Source organism: Balaenoptera physalus, assembly GCF_965194825.1.
Source record: "Balaenoptera physalus genome assembly, chromosome: 11".
Classification (NCBI taxonomy): domain Eukaryota; kingdom Metazoa; phylum Chordata; class Mammalia; order Artiodactyla; family Balaenopteridae; genus Balaenoptera; species Balaenoptera physalus.
Window position 1 is genome coordinate 11,260,853 of NC_138896.1, and position 21,966 is coordinate 11,282,818.

At 39.7% G+C, this 21,966-nt stretch overlaps 1 long non-coding RNA gene across 1 annotated transcript in view; it reads right to left on the reverse strand.

Annotated features, from left to right (window-relative positions):
• Positions 1-21,966, reverse strand: part of LOC309638863 — a 116,135-nt gene that overhangs the window by 68,737 nt on the left and 25,432 nt on the right. The window contains exon 1 of the long non-coding RNA XR_014251365.1: positions 1-21,966. This exon is cut by the window's right edge and continues 25,432 nt beyond it. This is a non-coding gene — a long non-coding RNA (uncharacterized lncRNA).

Sequence of the window (21,966 nt, forward strand, 5' to 3'; positions counted from 1 at the left end):
TTTGCCAGCTCCAGATTAGTTCTTCCTTTCATGCCTTTTCTGTTTCCTGGCTCCATGCCAGACTCTCCCTCCATTAGAATTAGGAAGTGGTGCTCAGAGTCATATGTCTTCACCTAGCTAGCACCTCTCTTCTGGGACAGTTCCTCTCGGGTGGCTCCTGCACATGCCAGGCTCTTCTCCTAGAAATTCCCAAGTTATTAGTGTCACGGGCAGGGGCCAGGCTGTGTGAGTCTGAGCTCTGACTTTCGGCACATGGGGGTGGGGTGCATTGTGTTATCACACACGACATTCTGTCTCAGTGACGGAAGGAAACTGTTTCTTAGCCACGCATCCAGGTTGTGCTTTAAGGAAGCCAGGAAGGATTGCTCATATCTCGAGAAGAGCTATATTTGAAACCTTTACATGAATAACAAAAGCTCGTCTCTCCATCTTAACCACCTCTCCAGTTGTTGTTGTTTTATTTTGATTTTTTATCCTGAGTTTCATAAAGATACCTGGAATTCAATCACCCCAAGTCAGGGTCCCATAGAAGTTATGAGCCAGCACCAGCTCTCCTTCTGGGAGCACCTGTCTTGGGAAGTCGCCTCAGCTTCATTCTTCCTCTCCATCCTCCCCGACGCTCCCCTGTACCATCCTGCATGGCTCTTACCACCCTGCACTGGGATTATTGGCTTCCTTGTCTCTCCCTCCCTCCCTGTCTCTTCTCTTCACATGGAGCCTAGTTTGTAATAGAAGGTCAGCAAAAGACAGTTGAGTGGATAAACAAATGAATGAAATTGTCATGACATCCAGATTTTTTCTCAGATTTCAACAAAGGACAACTCTACAAGTATCACAAAAGCCGAACTGATCCAAGGGAAATCACATACATGATTATTGAATTATTTATTAGATTTTAAAATACTTCGCTTTCGCAGTCCTCCTGCTTCAACTACCTATTACTTGGTACCAACCACTTCCCATCATGCCTTGTAAGTCTGCAGTCGATCGGGATCGGTGAGTGGTTCTTCAGCACCAAGTGCAGTAGCTGAGGTTCCTCACGAGGCTGTGTTCACCTGGGAGTGGGGCTGGGACATCCTAGATGTCCCCTGTCCTCTGAGGTCTTTCTCCATGGGGTCACTTATCATTCAGTGATTCTGCCCAAGCTTCTTTACAGCCCGGCAGATGGTGTGGAAGAGGAAGCATTTCATGAGGACAAGCCCCAGTGTACCAGTGCTGATCAAGTCTCCGCTTCATCATATTAGTTGCTGTTCCATTGGCCAAAGCAACTCACATAGCCAAGTCCAGAGTCAATGTGGAAGGGACCACACAAGGGCATGGCACAGTCTACCACACCTCCCATCCTTCCTAAATATGTTCTTGTCTCATACTCTGGTGGTTCTTGTAGACTGGTTGACCTTGAGTTGATCAACAACATGCATTGAACACTGACTAGAAGCCAAGTGCCCTGGAGTGACAGGAAATAAGATCCTGGCCTCAAGGACTAAATATTTTACCTGGGAACCTAAAAGATACATCTTTGGAAAGATTTTAAGCCTTCCATCTGTGTAATTTATGCACATTGTAAATACATTAGTCACTAGAGCCACTGAAGTAAGCACAGTGAAAATTTTAATTATCAGAGTTACTATATGATCCAGATTGACACCTCTATTTCCGTGCGAGAAGTCTGTTGTCTGTTGATGCCAATTCTAAGTACAAAGACTCCAATAATTCTCTTAGGGAAAAAATGCCCCATGAATAAAACAGTTGTAGCTCTTTGTCATGATTATCACAATCTATATAGTTGTTTTGTTTAGCATTTAGCTTCCTTGCTCTTAATCACTCACCTAAATGATCATCCAAAGCTATCCGGAGGGAGGTGAGTGAGAGGCAACATCACTGAAGGCAGGGTTTTTCACAGTCAGGTTCTTAACCAGCAGTACCTTGGAAGTGATTAGAAATGCAGATTCTCAGGCCCCATCCAGACCTACTGAATTGGAAATTCTGGAGGTGGAGCCTAGCAATCTGTGTTTTAACATCCCTTGGTGATTCTGATGCACACCAAGGTCTGAGAATCACTGCTGTAAGGACCACGATGTTAGGCTATGGTTTTTAATGTGGCGATGCTATACTGAATGTGTTTCCCCAGAATTCATATGCTGAAACCTAATTCCCGGCATGATGGTCTTTGGAGGTGGGGCCTTTGGGAGGTGATTAGGTCAGGAGGGTGGAACCTTCATAAATGGGATTAGTGCCCTTGTAAAAGAGACTGCAGAGACCTCCCCTGTCCTTTCCACCATGTGAGGTTACACTGATAAGACAGCCATCCATGAACACAGAAGCAGGTTCTCACCAGACACCAAATCCACCAGTGCCTTAATCTTAGACATCCCAGCTTCTAGAACTGTAGAAGTCTATGGTACTGTTATAGCAGCTCATACAGACTAGGACAGGTGACTTAGCTGGAGCAGGTAATTCTAATTATAGGATGACTGCTCACCTAACTGCCCTGGTCATTGTTGCAGCATCTACCCTAACAAGCAATGAGGGATGAAATGTAATGCTTTTGGTAAAATCATCCAATTTTTCAGAGGTAAGAAAATCCTCCAGAGAATTTCTATGGTGTAGATTTAGCAGGTTATGTGTATTAATTTAGACATACCAATCAAAAACTTCTTTTTATTCCTCTTCTATAGAAATTTCATACAGATGCTCAGAATTTCAAGTTTAAGTAAAAGTAACTGCTAGAGGAACACTTTGGTGGAGTGTCTACTTTTACTCTATTTTTTTTTCCTACTACACCCCAGGCAAGAATGGTAGATGAGAAATCTGAAAATCGGATCAGAAAGAAAGTAATCATACTTCTTTGAAAAAAGTTTATTCTCAGACCCAAGATGAATATTGTAAAGAATTTCATCCTTCCAGAATTGTCAAGCCATCTGGCAAAAGAGCTGACTGATACAACTTCTATTTCATTGACCAGATCCTCATATCCACTTCCTCTTTTCCTCGTAAGTGTAAATATTTTCCAGTTAAATCTTTGGGGTTGGCAGTGGTGGTGTGGGTGGTTCTTCACTGAAAACGCTGTTGGTTTTTTCCTTTTAAAACTAAGTGGAGGCAATTTAGAATTGTGACTCAAGAGCCTTACACATTCATATCTTCGATTCAACAACAGCATATCTAGGAATTTATACCAATGAAATAATTAAGAATGTGTGCAAAAAATTAGCCATGAAGTATTCATTTCATCATCATTTATAGTAGGAAAAAACTGAGAACAACCTAAATATTCAACAATGGTGGATTGCTTAAAAAAGTATAAATGTGATTACATAGAACTGAAAAACTACAGCCATTAAAATGGCAACTGATATGGATTGTAAAAGAATATTAACTGACATGGAAACACGTTCTAGATATATTATTAATAGGAAAAAGCAGATTTCAAAATAGTATGTACAGTCACTTTATACCCATTAGGATGGCTACTATAAATTATATATATATGACATGAAATAACAATATTGGTGAGGATGTGGAAAAACTAAAACCCTTATGCATCACTAGTGGGAATATACAGTGATGCAGCCACTGTAGAAAACAGTTTGGCAGTTCCTTAAAAACTTGAACAGAATTATCATGTGGTCCAGCAATTCCACACCTAGGTATTCAATTCAAAGAATTGAAAACAGGATTCAAATTGATACTATATACCAATGTTCATAGCAGCATTGTTCACAATAGACCAAAGGTGGAAACAACCCAAGTGTCCATCACCAGACAAACTCAATGTGGTATATTATTCAGCCATAAAAAATAAATGGAATTCTGATACATGCTACAACATGCATGAACCTCAAAAATATTACGCTAGATGAAATGTCAGACACAAAAGGACAAATATTGTAAGCTTCCACTCATATGATGAGTAAGCAAATTCATAGAGACAGAAGGTAGAATAGTGGTTATCCAGGGCTGGGAGGAGGGGGAATGGGGAGTTATTGATTAATGAGTAGAGAGTTTCTGTTGGGGATGATGAAAAAGTTCAGAAGAAAGGTAGTGGTGATAGTTACATATTGTGAATATTCTTAATGACATTTAATTGTAATCTTAAAAATGATTAAAATGATCGATTTTATGTTATGTATACTTTAATACAGTAAAAAAGAAAAAAGAGGGGGGTAGAGTGCATGACATGGGTGAAAAGGTCAAAAGTACAAATTTCCAGTTATAAAATGAATGTCATGGATATGTAATACAGCACGGTGACTATAGTTAATAATACTGTATTGCATATTTGAAAGTAGCTAGGAGAGTGGGTCTTGAAATTTCTCATCACAAGGAAAAAATATTTTGTAATTATGTGTGGTGATGGATGTTAACTGGACTTATTGTGGGGATCATTTTGCAATGTATACCAGTGTTGAATCAATACATTGTACACCTGACACTAATATAATGTTATGTCAATTATACCTCAATAAAAAAAAAGAAAAAAAGAAAAAATAGTATGTATGATATAATATTTTCTACAAATATATGATATCCACATATATCTTTGGATTTAAGATGTCACCATTTGTAGGAAGCAACTGTAACTTAGTAACAGCCTTTCAGGACAAAAGGAAATGCTGCCATGGTATATGTACCCATAGATTCAATCTGATTTCAGAAATACCAAACTTTGAAAAACTTGCATCTTAGAAATGTATACATAAGCATGGAAAACAGTCTGGAAGATGCTCACAGCTAGTATTTTGGGTGATGAAATTATGGCTAGTCTTTATTATTCTATTTTTCCTATGTATGTATTTTTAAATTTTTCTGTATACAGTACTATTTTCGTAATAGTAATTTTTAAAAACTATTTAAAAATGCCTTTTCTAGAATTTTTTTTGGAATCCAAGAACTTATAATTTAGCCTACAACACACACTCCCACTCTGAAAATAATGCCAGAGAATTAAAATCAACGTGAGGAGACCTTTCTGCATTCAGTCAGGGTATGGAAACTTGCCTTCACTAGCTCTTATTTTGCTTCATCCAAACTCCCTGTGCCCAGTGTCCACATCAATATTTACACACTCCATCATTCCTCAGGTTATTTATTTTCCTTGGTCCATTTTGCACAGTGGCTAAGTTTTGCAGCATGGAAGTTGACAGAATTTGTCGCTGATATCAATCTTTATTAAGTTTACTGCTGAGAGCTCAGAAAATGGCGGCTCTGGAGGAAGGCACAGGGTGGGAGAAGGAGGAATACTGGGTGATAATAAAAGCTGTCTTTATTTTATTAAAAAAGTGTTTGTCATTGTTGCTCAGAACCTTGATTTACCTAGGTTTACATTTCTCTGTGATGCTTTTAATTTTTTACACAAACCAACAAAATCTCCCACCCTGCTCACCAGCCACTGTCACCATGAGATAAAGAAGGGACAATACTCATGGCCCCTCATCGTCCCCGGGCCTGAATCCCAGGGGCAGCCTTCTGTTGAACAGCCAGCCCCTCACAGAGAGCTGAGGCTCTGTTGAGAAATCTTCTCACTATGGGTGTCCTTCTGAAACTGAAGACACAAAGACTGTGTAGCAGCAAGTTGATTGTGTCTTGTATTGTGTGTGTGTGTGTAAAGAGCAAGGGCTCTAGAAAGAACCTTAGTACCTGGCTTCCCTGCTTGCCAGCTGTGTTCTCTGACAGATTACCCAACTGCTCTCTGCTTCTGTTTCCTCACCAGTAACATAGGACAGATAATATTTCCTACCTGTCGTATCAGTTCTGGCTGTTAAAATACCATAGAGTAGGTGGCTTAAACAACAGACAGTTATTTCTCATAGTTCTGGACGCTGGAATTCTGAGATCAGGGTGCCAACATAGTCGGGTTCTGGGGAGGGCCCCTTCCTGGTTTGCAGACTTCTAGCTGTGTCTTCACATGGTGGAGAGCAGAGAGAGAGAAGAAGCAAGCTCTCTTAAGGGCACTAATCCCATCATGAGGGCTCCACCCTTAGGACTTAATTACTTCCAAAGCATCACCTCCTCATACTATTCCATTAGGGGTTAGGGTTTCAAAATATGAATTTTGGAGAGACACAAATATTCATAACTCTACCTCATGCAGTTGTTATGTAATCAAATAAGTTACTACATTTCAAGCACTTAGAATAGAACCTAGGCACACACAACAAAGATTAGTTTTAATATTATAACTTGGAACAGGTTCCCATGAAAGCTGCAAATTCTCCTGGTGACTTCTGTTTCACCTTCAACCAGGAAGATCTGTGATGAAGGAGGTAGCTCTTTCTCCCTGCAGATTTGTACAAGAAAGAAGTAGCATTTTTAACCTGGTCTTCATGCTGTACTTTATTAGTGTGGGTTGACAGCCTCAAGCAATGAGGCTAGGCAAAAGGATGCTAGGGGCCAAAATTAATGCAAAAACTTGCCTAGTGTGCAGCCAAGGGAGATGGAACAGGGCAGTTTAAACAGAGCTGCAAACAGCAATAGGGTTTAAAGTTCTCAGCCACTGTCTCAGATGAGCTTCATCTTACATGCAGAAGAACATGTAATAAATAGTTGGGTCATATCAACCTTTTTAGCCATTCCGCCAAGCATGAAAATTAGATCCATAAGCAAAATACCTGAATTAGCTTTTGGAACTGTTTTTTAATTGAACGAATTTTTACAAAGTAAACACATCCATGGACTCACTACCTAGATAAAAATATAGAGCATTAGTAGCATCTCAAAACCTTCTAATAACTCCTGGTTATTAATCACCTCCCTCCTAAGGTGACCATTCTGACTTGAATCATAATAGATCAGTTTTTCTTATTTTGGACTTTATATATATGGTATCATATATAAGCACTTTTTTGTGTCTCGTTTCTTTTGCTCAGTATTATGTCTGTAAGATTCATCCATGGTATTGCATGGAAGAGTTTGCCATTGCTGTATAATATGAATATTTTGTTGTAGTAGTCTGCCATATAAATATGTCCATTCTACTTTTGATAGGCATTTAGTTTGTCTTAAGTTTGGGATTATTACAAATAGTGTTGCCATGAGCATTTTTGTACATACAATTTGGTGCACAGATTTCTGTTGGGTATGTACCTATAAATGAAATTGCTGAATTACAGGGTTGATGTATGTTCATCTTTAGCCAATAACGCTAGTTTTCCAAAGAGTTTGGATCAATTTAAACTCCCATTAGTTATATACGAAGTACCCATTTCTCCATGTTCTCCCAAATACTTATTTCTGGTCGTTTTATTTCATTTTTAAAGTTGTAGCCTTTCTGGTTGGTATGTAGTGGTATCCCACTGTGGTTTTTATTTTTATTTCTCAGATAACTAATGATTTTGAGCAATTTCTCATATATATGAATCAACCATTTGGATATCACTTTTGTAAAGTACTTGCTCAAGTCTTTCACCCATTTACTATTAGGTTACTCTCTCTTTTTTCAAAAAAGTCAAATTTTGAGTTCTTTATATATTCTGGATATAAGCCCTTTGTCTGATTTATGTATTGTAAATATCTTCTTCCAGACCATAGCTTGCTTTTTTCATTATCTTAAAAGTGTCTTGATGAACAAAATTTCAGACTTTATGAAGACTAATTTAACAACTCTTTCCTTTGTGCACTTCCTGTCCTGTTTATGAAATCTCTGCCTAGCCCAAAATAATGAAAATATTCTCTTATTTTATCTCCTAGAATATTTATTATTTTACCTTTAACATGTAAGTCTACAGTCTATATAAAAGTGATTTGTATATTGTGAAATATATGGGTTAAAATTCATTCCTTTTTTATCCATATTGATCCAGTGCCATTTATCAAAAAAAAAGAATATCTTTTCTGCTCTGCATTGCAGTGTCAGCTTTGTTGTAAATCAGATGACTTAAATGTATAAGTCTACCTCTGGACTCGTTATTCTGTTCCAATGGCCACCAATGATATCACACTGTTTTAATTACTGTGGTTTTATAATACTTCCTAATACCTGGTACTTTATTTTAACTATATTTCTTCAAGATCATCTTAGCCATTTTTTGCCATTTCCATGTCTATATAACTCTTATAACTAGATTGTAAATACCTACATACATTAGAAAAAAAAAAACCTACTGGGATTTTGATTGGGATTACATTGACTATATATAGAAAATGGCACCTTTGCCAGCACTAAGTCTTTTCGTCAATGATCATGGTATATCCCTCCATTTTTTAAAGATCTTCTTTAATTTCCATTGGTAAAGTTTTGTAGTTTTCTGGGTAGTGGTCTTGAAAAACTATTTCTAGGTAAAGGATATCATTTCATAATTTTGTTTTCTAATTATGTTACTAAATCAAGAATATAAATGATTTTTGTATCCTGACCTAATATCCAATGGCCTTGGTAAACTCTCATTAAATATCATAGTTTATCAGTATATTCTTTTTTACTTTTATATATGTATGTTTCCTGTATACAATAATAAATTTTTGAAGATTCTTTTCCAATCCTGGTAACTCTAATGCTTTTTCAGTCCTTATTGTAGCAGGCTCTCCAGTAAAATGTTGAGTAGAAATTCTTGTCTTATTCCTAAAATCAGAGGGTAAGATTTCAATTACTCTACCATTAAGTATGATATTCACCATGGGTATTTTGTGTATATCCTGTATCAGCATAAAGACGTTTTTTTAAGTTCCAAATTTACTGAGAGTTTTTTTTCAAATCATAAATGAGTGCTGAATTTTATCAAATGATTTTAATGCATCTATGGAAAAGATAATATAATCTTTTGTCTTACTCTATTAACGTGGTGAATTTCACTAACTGATTTTGGAACATTAAGCCAACCTTGTAATTTTGAATAAAGCCAATTTAGTCATGATGTATTATCTCTCAAGTGTTCAATTTGTTCCTATTTTGTTTAAGATTCTTGTGCCTATGTTTATGAGAGGGATTACCTCGTAATTTTTTTTCTAGTATCCTTGTCAAGTTTTAATATCAAGATTATGATAGTCTCATGAAATGAGATAGAAAATATGTCCTCTACATCTATACTCTGGAAGAATCAGTGTTATTTCTTTCTTAAAAGTATGAATTTATGTTGAAGCCACCTGGACCTGGAATTATCTTTGAGGGAAGTCGTTTCATTTTGAACTTTATTCCTCTAATAGACATAGGATTGTTTTTCTATTTTTTCCAGTGTCCATTCTGTAAATTGTATTTTTCAAGGAATTTTTCTACTTCTATACTTTCAAATTTATTGGCATAAATTTCTTCACAATTTATTTTAAAAATCTGTTAAACTTTAGCAACTTCCCATTTTTCTTCATATTGAGAATTTGTGGTTTTGTTTTTGTTTTTTTTTTCTTGATCAGGTTTGTTAGGGCTTGTCAACTTTATCAATCTTTTGAGAAAAACAACTTTGGTTTTATTGGTTTTCTCTACTTTTTGTCTGTTTTCTATTTCATTGATTTCTGCTTTTAACTTTGTTACATTTCTTCAATTTTCTTTTAATTTTTTCTAGCTTTTTGAAATGGAGGCTTAAATACTTAATCTCAGATTCTTTTCTTTTCCCACATATTTATTTAAAGCTATGCATTTCCATCTTGCCACTATTTTAGCCATATACCATAGATTTGAGGTATAGTATTTTCCATCTTTGTTTTATTAAAAATACTTTCTAATTTCCAATATGATTTCTTTTTTGACTCTGATTATGTAGAAGTTCACTGCTTGGTTTTCAAATATTCAAAAATACCCTAGATATGATTTTGTTACTGTTTCCTAGCTTACTTCTACTGTGCTATGAGAATATACTTTGTCTGATTTCCATCCTTTGAAATTTGTCGAAACTTGCTTCATGGCCCAGTGTTTATTTAGTTTTGGTAAAATATTTCTTGATCACTTAAAAAGCCTCTATATTCTGCAGTGTGAAGGTGCAATTTTCAATACATGTCAATTAGATCAAGTTTGTTAAAAGTATTATTCAAATATTTTATAGATCTAGTTGTTTTATCAATTACTGGAAGAGAAGTAGTAAAGTCTTCCTCTATATTTTAAAATTTGCTTAATTCTCCTTTTGGTTCTGTCAACTTTTGATTTATATATTTTAAAGTTATGTGATAAGTGCATGCAAATTTAGGATTGTTATATCTTCACGTTGAATTGACTCTGTTTTCATCAATTGAATTTGTCTGCTTCATCAACAAAAATTTCATCTTTATCTCTAGTAGTATTTCTTGCCTTAACAAGTCTCCCTTTTTTTCTGCTAATAGTAGAGCTTTATCAGCTTTCACTCAGTTGGTGGTTGAATGGTATATACTTTCAAATTTTCCGTTTTCTTACATCTAAGTTCTGTCTTTGTAAGAAGCACATAGTTGTTTTTATTCTTAAATACAGTCTGACAATGTTGTGTTTTAAGTGGAATATTTTGTCTATTTACAGTTAACATAATTATTGATAAATGTAGGTTTATAGCTACCTGAAACTGTTTACTGTTTGTCCCATCGGTTCTTTGTTCCCTTTTTCTCTGCTTTCTAGCTCTTTTTTAGTGTTTATTGAGTATTTAGTCCATTTTCTGTTTATCAGATTTTAGTTATAACTTTTTATATTATTACTTTGGTGGTTGCCCTACAGATTACAATATGCAAGCTTAATATATTAGAGTCAATTTCAACTTAGTATTTTTACAACTTCCTGGATTTAAAATACTCACTACATTTACTCCCCTCTAGCCTTTTGTGCTATTGTTTTCATGTTTTCTAATTGCACATATGTTTTAAACACCACAAGACATTATTATTTTTGTAATGAAACACTGATGTAGATTTACCCACACATTTATCCTTCCCAGTGCTCTTCATCCCTTATCTGCTTTATTGTAGTTCCTTCTAGAATTAGTTTCCTTCTATCTGAAAATCTCTATTCAGCATTTTATTTGCATAGTGCTGCCAACTATGAATTTTCTGAGTTTTTGTTTATCTGGAAACATTTTTATTATCCCTTCATTTTGAAGGTTATTGTCCTTGGGTATAAAATTCTGGGGGGAGTTACTGACTTGTTTGACGGTTTCATGATGTCATTTTTCTGGCTTCTCAATTCTTATTGTCAGTGTTATTATTGTTCTCATAAATGTAATGTGTGTTTTCTTCTGGCTGCTTTTAAGATTTTCTCTTTGTCTTTGATTTTCAGCAGTTTCTATTATTCTAATATAGTGATATTCTGATATTCTAGTATAGCGAGGTTTTGTTCTGGGGAGGGAGTTGTTTTATCCTGTTTTGAAAAATCATTTTGAAAAATTCTCAGAAAGAATATTCTTTAAATATCTTTATAATTACACATATGTTAGGCTATGTGAAATTGTTTCACCGCTCACTGATGCTTTTATCATTTATTTGGTTTTTTTTTTTTTTGAGCTTCATTTTGGATATTTTTTGCTGCTATGTCTTTAGGTTCACTAATCTTTTCTTCAGCCATGTCTAATCTGCTGCTAATCCCATCTAATGTATTATTTCATCTCAGACATTGTAGTTTTCATCTCCAGAAGTTTGAATTGGGTCTTTTAAAATTCTCTTCCATGTCTCTACTTCACCATTTGAACATATAGAATACAGTTCTAACAACTGTTTTAATGTTCTTGTCTACTAATTCTAACATTTGCATCCATTCTGGATTGGTTTCAATTGATTATTCTCTTCACTATGGGTCATGTTTACTGTTCTTTGAATGCCTGGTAACCTTTGTTTGGATGCTAGACATTGTGAATTCTACCTTGTTGGGGACTGAATATTTTTGTCTTTATGTAAATAATCTTTATCTTTTTTCTGGGATGCAGTTATTTAGAAATAATTTGATCCTTTCATATGTGATTTTTACGATTCATTAGGCAGGTCCATAACCATGCTCTATCTAAGATTAATTATTCCTTATTGCAGATGCACAATATTCCTGAGTATTCTACCCATATGTCTCATGAATTATGAGTTTTTCCAGTCTGGTTGATGGGGTCACTATTCCCAGCTTTGTGTGAGTGCCAGCTATTGTTCTCTTATTCTTTTGGATGTCTTCCCCCCACACTTGGGTAGTTTCCTCACATGCATGTGTTGATCTATACTCTGCTGTATACTTATGGGGCACCTTTGCAGATCTCCAGAGTTTTCTCTCTGTGCAGCTCTCTCCTCTCTAGTATGCTGTTCTATGAACTCAGGCCATCATGACTTCTCAAAGCATCAGGTCCATCTCCTCAACTCTACCTGGTTGCCCCTCCCTGCACTGCAGCCTGGAAGGTCTCTTGAGAGAGTAAACTAGGGCATAAATTAGTTTTCTGTCTCTTAGGGATCACTGTCCTTTATTGCTTGATGAGCAGTCTTGAAAGTTGTTGTTCTGTATATTTTGTATGTTTTGTCATTGTTACTTCAGGAAGAGGGTAAACCCAGGCCCCTTTACTCCACCTTGAGCAAAAGCAGAAATTAGTACGTTGTGTTTTAAAATTTTATTTGACTACGGAATTTTTTTTATGGTGCATACTTTGGGAAATTCTAGGTTGAAACATTCAATCCACAGGAATAACAGAATCTGACAGACACTAGATACTCTATTTTTTGAACTAAGAAATGAAATTTACCTTTTAAAATTTAAATCCCTTTGAGAGGTAAAACTCCTTAAATCATTAACATTTATTAGCACTGATTAGTTCATCTGAAGATTGGTTTTCCAATTATCTCCCTGTCTAACAGGGAACCAAAAAATGGAAGAACTGAAATTATAGAGTCAGAAAATTAGGTTGTGAGGAGAGAATAAAGATTAGGACCAGAGCTTGATAGCTTCAAAAGAATCAGTTTTTAGAGCCTCTTTTTACAAGTGAGGGGAATCCTTCAGAGGTTAAATGATTTGCCTAAGGTCATACAGCTTGTAATGGAAGAGCTGGGATTATAGCCCAATTCTAAATTAGAAGACACACTTAGATGTGGCCTGTAAGTATAGGAAATGATCAGTAGATGCTAGTTTTTCTTTTCTTCTACATCTAATGCTGGGGCAGGGGTACTGAATGAAGAAGTGGGGTCTTGTGATATTCTTTGAGGGGCCCACAGTGAGCAGTCTAGCTACTCTAATTGACCTGAGACACTGGGACAAGCAGGCCAGGGATAATGGATTAAAAAGAAGGAACATACTGGCCACTAGAGGACAATAATCCTAGAATAGGATGGAAACAAGTGACATATATGGCAAATTAAAAAAAAAAAAAAAAAAGCCACTGCCAACAACTGGAAATACCTCTAAATATGCCTTCCTTCCTTCCTTCTTTCCTTCCTCTTAGAATCCCCTCATACACTTGTTCCCCAACACCCATGAATCCACTGACTTCCTATCTTGTTTCAGCTGCTCTGGATTTAATAGACCAGCTTTGGTCTGGATATTCAGTTCTGACCCACCAACTCCTTAAGTGTCCACCTCAGGCATCTGTCCAAAGTGCTCAGTACCTCAACTCAGACAAAAGGTACCCCTCCTTCAGGTCATCTCCACTGCTGGCTCAGACTCTAAAGGAGCGAAAGTGCCAAACCCACACTGTCCAAAACTTGCCTTCAAGCCAGTGTGAAGTCTGAATGAGAAATTAGCTGTGTCTTGATTTCTGCTATAGGCTCAACACAATCACAAAGGAGGAAAAGGTACTTATCCATTGCCCCAATCCCACCCTCATATACCACAACACACCTTTCAGAGAGTAGTGAGGTGAGGAAGTTTTCCATTCTACCGGTGGAACATCTTTTGCTCCAGGAGAGTATTAACAGACTTTTGTTTAAAGACTGTGGTCCTAAAGCTATAGAAGTGGATTGACCAGGAGGCCATGGGCCCATTGATAGAGAGACAGGGACAGAGAGACAGAGAAAGAGACTCTGAAACTGAGTAGTTGGACAGGTAGAAAAGACACTGTCCCCATTCTGCTATGGGAAGGCAGCTAGTCCTCTGGTGGGCCGGCCTGTGGATCTCAGAGAACTGGATTCTTGGTGCACAGCTCCAGGTGAGGGTCCACCAGTACTGAGCTTGGCTTAGGTGACTACTCTGTAGTCTGCCCAGAGCACACGCAGGTGCCCAACAGGTGGTAGAGGACCAGCACTGGATAACGCATCAAGGATCACAAGGAGGGAACTGATAAGGGATGGTCATTGTTATAGACTAAGGATCATACCACTGTCCTATTTTGCTGGCATCACATAAGTTTCTCAATTCATAACAATAATCATCAAAGTTATGATCAAACTGACACCTTCTGAACACCTGATATGAAACAGGTATTGCTCTAAGAACTTATACATATGGTTTCTTTCAATCTTCCACAACAACTTTCCATAAACAAGAGAGGTACTAATAGCCCCATTTTACTAATGAGAAGACTGAGGCACCGAATGGTTAGTAACTTGCCAAGATCAGGCAGTGACTGAGCGATGGAAGCAGAGCCCAGCAGGCCGGTATTAGCTGGTCCTGGACTTCCCTCTAATCGATGGTGGGGAGCTTGAAGGCCCATGTAATTTGATTTAAAAAAATAAAGAACTGCTATGTTTCCCATTCCCAGGTATTAGATGGAAGATTTTAGCTTCTGTACCAACCAGCCCTGATGAGAGTTTGGGGCTTTATCTGTAGAAGTGGAGTGAGTTTGAGTGTGGCTATCATGACAATAGGACTGCTCATACTCAGAAGTGTCTATGAAAAAAAATCTCCAAATTCCCCTTCCCTGTAAGGGATGGAGAAAGGAGGAGGCAGCTCTCCCCCAGGGGCAGAAGAAATATTTTCATTAGTCTGAAGGGTCTTGAAGAGAATTCCATGGGGAAAAAATAAAACTAAAACAACAAAGACAACATCAAAAACCCCTGATTTTTTTTTTTTCAATTTGAATTTCTCCTTATGGATGGACACAAATTCAACTAGTTTGCTACTCAATTTAAAATTTAAGCAAGAACCTTAATATAACTGGAAGATTTTCAACTGAATATCTATTATTTCTATAATTTATACTATCCAAGGCAAATTTCCCCAAATATTTTGATCAGCATTTTTAAGAGGCAGAGAAGCAGGCGGACAATAGTTCAAACTAAATGCAATTAGCAATTACGAAATGAATGGAAAACTTGGGCTCTTAACTTCGAGAAGTTTAATCTAAGCGGAGGTACCAGAGAAACACACATCTAAGGGCTTAACAGAATGTCCCAAAACAAACTATTGCTGTGCAAAACTATGTACCCTAGTATGAATGACAGCTACTATTGTCATAATTTATTGAGTTCTATGTGTCGGCACCTAGGTACTTTATACATGTTATGGCATTTAATCTTCACTTTCAGAAGAGGAAATCAAGACCAGGGAGGTTAAGTGACTTGCCTACAACCGCACAGCTAGCAACTGACAGAACCAGGTGTCAAGGCCAAGTCCGTCTGACCCCGTCACCCTTGCTCCTACCACTGCCCTTCTAAAGACACACAGAGCAGTGGGTTCTTAGACACCAGGTGGAACTGGTAACATACAAATCCTCGACAGAGATCAATTTAACATCAGCTTAGCTGGGTGGACCCTGCATAGATTGGCAAGGTAAAGGGGCACATGTGAAAACTTAAAAATGAAATGCTGTCACGTGGCAGTAGAGTCAAGAAAAAAAAAAAAAACCTTAAATTTTAAAAATAACAATAATAAAGAAAAACAGACAGGGAAGGATGAGGGCATGTTGACCCTTATTTCAACTTCCCTGGTTTCTTCCTCTCCAAATCATGTAGGAAATAGACAGATAATAACGGGAGGGTACAGGCACTTAATCAGAGATTTTACAAACCACTAAATCAAAAGAGACTGTGAAATTCCCGCCCAGGGAAGCTAACAGTGAGATTAAGTGGATTAGTCTACTGTACAGGAATCCAGGGAATGCGGCTGCATGTGCTTTTGTTGTGGATTGCTCAGCAGTAACATTACGGTTTTACATCTCCCAGAAACATCTGGGCATGTGCCCTTCTGCAAACCAGCAAGGAAGAGCAGCGCCTGGCCTGCTGCCGTCCCCGCCCCACGCTGGCTGATTTCAGGAGGGGAAGATACTGACATTTTAAGGATGGTTTGTGCAGGGACCACGTTGGAAATGAGAAGGCAGCCAGGCTAATCACACCCAAAATTTCTACCATCAGAGCCCGGTTCCTGATGGCTGAGGGAGGAAAAAAAAAAAAAAGAAAAAAAAGCAGCTGGAATTGGGAGTTCTGGCATCATCTTTGCAGAGAAAAAAAGAGAAGGCCTTTTGACAGCACAGCTCCCAAACTTTGGAGGAAATTGCTACCTGATGGTGGCAGAGAAGCTTCCTTTCTAAGCTGCTTTCCTTTTGGTGTTAACTGCCCCAGTAGCAGCATGTGGAATTAACTGGAAAACCACACAAATTGCTCATTTTCAGACATCCACACCTAAACTCCAAAAAGCTAGAGCACTGGATAGATACGTGTACAAACTATGACCTGCCAGAGTTAACAGTTTACATCAGCAGTCTATAATAAATAATTAATATAGCCCTAGGAGGTATAAAGCTAGTGACATGGTATCTCTCCCTCGGCTCTAAATGGAACTCCAGATAACCTACTTTGAACAGTAATGTGTTCACAGTATGTGGGAATTAACTGCTCAATATAATAAGTACTATTGAATTTCCCATCTCCGTGAAGATAAAGGGCAACTGCCACCAAAAACATAGTAATAATAGTAACTGAGTGATGAGGGGGGAAAAAAGAAGAACCCTCTTTTTTATTACCACCTTAAAATGTTATAGGTTAAAATAATCTTAAAGGGTTTAAAAAACAGCAATTAAATCTTTCCATGTCTGTTTTCCAAGACTGCAGCTGAGAAAACGAGGGCCTAAGAGCCATCCGGTGCTAGCCTTGTTAATAACGCTCTGTGAAAAATCTCATTAATTCAGTCTGGCTCTTCAGATCAGCCGCTAAATCCTTGTATTGTCACTCATCCTCTGGCCTTTTCAGGATTTCCATAGCCTAACTAGCAGTATCTCCATGGAAACCAAGCAGTCCTGCTTTGCACATCCCGGAACTTTTTGTTCCTGACAAAGCTTGACAAATCACATGCAGCATGGAGAGTTTAACATAGCGAACTAAACCCTGACCCACACTTAGAAATGATAAACCCAAGCATACCAGCTTTATTATAAATGATTTCCTTACAAGATACTTAACCAAGCCGGTGAAATGTTGAACCAGACAAGTTTCAAGAACAAGGTGCGGGGGGGGGGGGGGAGAAGGGGAAAAAAAAAAAAAAGACAAATAAATAAATAAATAGATAAATAAGAACCCCAGGCATGTTCAGCTGTAGGTTTTGCGATCTCGTTTTCTAATTGACTTAAATTGAAAGCAACCAAAGGAGAAAAAGAGTGAGAGGGATGCTATTTCTGGGTCATTTCTGAGTCTGAGAAATGGCCTTCCTTTCCCACTCTGAGTTAGAAAGGGACATCCTAAAGCCATGCCCTGTTTTTCCCTAACTCCTGCAGAGGATGGCCTTGGGAATCTAACCGGTCTGTAAGCTTGGCGACCACCTTCTGGCTGTTCAGTCTGACCAGCTCTGGGAACCGTGAAGACATTGCCGGTCCTAGAAAGTGGGGCTGGCTTCGCTGGGGAGGGAGGCTGAATTCTCTCACCAGGGTGACAAAAGGACAGGTAGAGATAGCATTCTCCAGGGTCCTATCTCCATTTGAAGCGCCAGCATCCCTATCCGTTCCCACTGTTTACCCGGCGAGCCTCCCTTTCTGTCCCCCTCTCCCTTGAGCAACTGTCCAGGTGATGGAGCCAGGTTGGAGGTCCTCCCCACGGGGAGCGCTGTCCCCAGAGAAAGGAGAAGAAGGAAGGTGTGTCTGTGGGACGGGGCAGCCAGAAGCAGACGAGGACCCTGCAGAGAGTCCACACACATGTCCTTGACTTTAGCTTTCACTTCTTCACAGAGTGGGTGTCCTGACTTACAAACCGCCTTCTCAGCCTTAGCCAGGCTCGAGGGTGGAAAAGTGAGGTACCTTCTGAAGGAGGAAGAGCCCTTCATAACCTCCCTGGTCTCATCACTGCTTTACTGGCCACTGATGCTTCCTGAGGGTAGATGGAGACGAGGGCATCCAGTGACCCTTAGTTATTGGTGACCAGGAAGGTAAGGGCCACCAGCACCATTAGCCCCCTCTGTCTCCTGCCTTCCTTCTGTCCTTTCTGCAATACAGCAGGCCAGCAAGGGTGAAGCGTGTGACAGGAAAAGGCATGGGGGTGGTGGAGAGAGGCCTGGGAAAAACCCCAAGGTCTAGACTTGATTCTGTCTCCTTGGTCTGGGCCCTGACTACACTTGGAATCACACTAAGGATGTATAAGGGTCTGAGACAAGGTCTTCCTTCTTTGGTTCCTCTTGGTTTTGAGACTGGCAATGTTTTAGAGACGCCATGATACTGGCAGCCTTGGGAATGTTTTGCCTGAACAAACCAGACAGGACCAGAGTGACCTCTGTGCTGGCAGCAATGTCTAAGCCCTCATCACCCAGGAACTCGCCCCGCACAAATGCTATTGGATGTTTACAACAATGACCAGTTCTGGACACGTACATGTTCTACAAGTATTTGCTGATTAACTGAAATGGTGCCTGTAAGATCTCACTCTGATCCTTCAGAGCAAGAGTAAGTGAGGCCTAGTCTCATTTCAGCCTTCAGTGAACTTTACTGCATTCCTTGCCTTTGAAAGTTGAGAAGCCCTACAACAATAATAATAGTGATAGCAATAACAGTAATAATAATAGCAGCTAGCTCTTCTCATGTTCTTACTCTGTAACACCAGGTATTCTTCTGAGTGTTTCCCATATAATAGCTCCTTTAATCCTCACAACGATCATCTGGAGAAGATGCTATTAATATACCCATATTATTGACTTCATTTTACCCATGAAAATTCTGAGACACAAAGAGCTTAACTAACTTGCTCAAGTTCACAGAGCTGGTCAGTGGTAGAACTGGGCTTTGAGACCAGGCAGACACACTTTACCTTTTGCTGTCTTGTTATACTATCAATGCTGACTGCCCCAAACCAAAACCTCAGCTAATTATAACAGCTAACAACTACTAAATGTTTGCTATATGCCAGGCACCATTCTAACTTGACATGCATCCCCTCATTTACCCTTCACAGCACTCTTTGAGGGTTGTATTACGAGGCAGATGCTATTATTAGCATCATTTTACAGATGAGGAAACTGAAACACAAAGAGGTTAAGTGACTCACCCTAAGTCATGTAACTACTAAATGACAGAACCAGATTCAAACCCAAGCAGCATGGTTCTAGAAGCTTCTGTCAGCCAGCCCCCATTTCTGTGATCATTCCTGGCAAGATGGAGAATAATATTCCACGGAACTATTATTCCAGGCAAATATTTGACTCCTGTATGCCCCCGACTCAGCCCACCAGATGACCCTGTATGAGAATATTTTTTCTTTCTAAGACTCCCTTTCAAACTGCTTTTATTCAGAGGTTCCCCAAACAAGTTGAGGCCCAGGAGTGAACCTGTGAGAAGGCCCTCCCCAACCCCAGGTCCTAACGGGTCACACGTGAGCAGGCACAGCCTCTCGTCCCTTCCTGGGGAGCCCAGGCCCAGAAGGGTGCCGCCCACCTCTCCACTTGCACACAGGACTGTCACGGAGCTCAGCGGAGTCCAGCTCTTGGCACAGACGCCGGGAGATCAGACAGCGCTCACTGCATAGAGGGACACTGCCAACGCTTAGGGACCTAAAATTAGACCTACCAGCTGTGTTTTGGTTTTGCAGGCACGTGCATGTCTGCTCTGTTCTTGAGCACGCCGGGTGTTGAAATATATATGAAACCTGCTCTCTGAAGTACAGGGAAAGCACGAAATTCTTGCACCTTTTCTGTAATTTATTGTTGCTCTTCTGAGGCCCTCTAACTCCTTTACTGCCCAGGGAATGACACTTGTTCCTCGTCCGTTTTCTCTGATGAGCTGATGCCTCCAAAGAACGTATCAAGGCTCACCCTTAAGAAACGCAGCCAGTCTCTCTGGAGACCGAGCACGGAGCATGTGATTCCTACTCTCAGTCCAGGCTCTCTGCTTCCTGGATCACAGCCTCTTCTGGAATATACAGCCTGCTGAACTTAGCAAAAGGGGCCCATGGCTGAGCCTCAGGTGGTCCAAGGGCTGGGACTAGGCCTGGGAGTGAATAGGGTTGGTGTGTGGCTGTGAGACATGGGGTAGAGAGGACCAGGGTCCACATCCCATGAGGATGACCCCAGGTGAGGGCAAGCCAAGCACCAGGGAAGGTCGCAGGTGGGTCTGAGAGAGCAGGCAGGACACCCTGGGTCCATTCAGGCTGCTATAACAAAATACCATAGGTTGGGTAGCTTAGAAACAACAGAAATTTATTTCTCACAGTTCTGGATGGTGGGAAGTCCACATCTGCTGGCAGATGTGGTGCCTGGGGAGAGCCTACTTCCTGGTTCATAGACAGCCAACTTTTTGCTGTCTCCTTACATGGTGGAAGGGGTAAGGCTGCTCTCTGGGATCTCTTTTATAAGGGCACTAATTCCATTCAATAGGGTTCCACCCTCATGACATAATCAGTTCCTAAAGCCCCTACCTCTTAATACCATCACCTTAGGGGTTAGGATTTCAACATATGAATCTGGGAAGGACGCAAACATTCAGACCCTAACAGCACCCAAAACGAAAGAGTCAGCAACAGAGATCTAGCAAGATGGAACTTGTATTAGCAGATAATGCCTAGAAACATTCCCAGAGGAATTTGATCCAGAAGAGTGAGATCGTTCCATAGCAAGAGGGTCCAACAGAATTTTCTGTGACGCAGAAATGTTCTACAGCTATGCTCACCAGTGAGGGAGCCATTAGCCACACGTGGCAATCAAGGATGTGAAACGTGTCTCATGTGACTGAAGAACCAATTTTAAATTTAATTTCATAAATTTAAATATAAATGGCCCCCAGTGGCTAGTGGCTGCCATATGGGACAACTCATTGGGAAGAGGAGGAAGTTCGGCCAGGTGCACATGAAACACCACAGACTGGAACCAATGCCGGGGACAACTTCAGGTTTTCTATTCTGGATCCTGTCCCATGCAGGGCGGGCCTCAGTCCGCACAGGGCTGGCTTTTAGCCCTCTTCCTGGTGCCCTCGTGGGAAGATGTACCTATTTTCCCTCTAGAGCCCTTTTCAGAACATAAGAGCCCTGGCTGTGAGGAGGTCCCTCATAGCCTGAACTGATGTCAAGCAGTCCTTCCTGCCTTGGGCGATGTTCTCGTCTCACACCCAGTTTCCTCTCTTGGCTCTCCCCTCCTCAAACCCACCACCTCCACCACTCTATTCCTGACGTCATCACCTCTCACCTGGGCCGCGGCAGCCTCCTCGCTCGGTCCTCTGCTCAGCACTGACCTGTGCGCACGGCAGTCCAGATGACCTTTTTAGAATGAGAATTGAGAGCTCTCACTCCCATGTTTCTCTGGGGACTTCCCCTGCACCATTCAGGCTCTGCTCACCTCTCCATCACTTCTCACACTGCTCTCCCCGTCGTCTCCCCTCAGCTCCTCCCTATTATGTCATCCTGACACTTAACACTCTATAAATCCCTGAGGGGAGGGGCCTGTCTCTTGTGTTCATAGCTGAGGACGCAGGACTCAGCATATAAAAGGTACTTAATAAAAATTTATTGAATGAATGAGTGATGAGTGAATACTGGATTGGTACACCAGGGCCATGATAAGTGCATTTATTACGAATGTTTCACTACTGCTAATAGTAATAATGTAGTATATCCCTTCAAAGTACTAAATGTGCTTGAAAGACATTTCTACATTGATCCTGAAATTAAAATGAAATATGTGTATCTTAAAGGCTGAGCCATAAACCAGGAAAGAGAACATATATCTCAGTCCTGTGACTCCCTCTCTCCTAAAACAGTACCTTGGGCTTAGATCTCAAAATGTGCCAC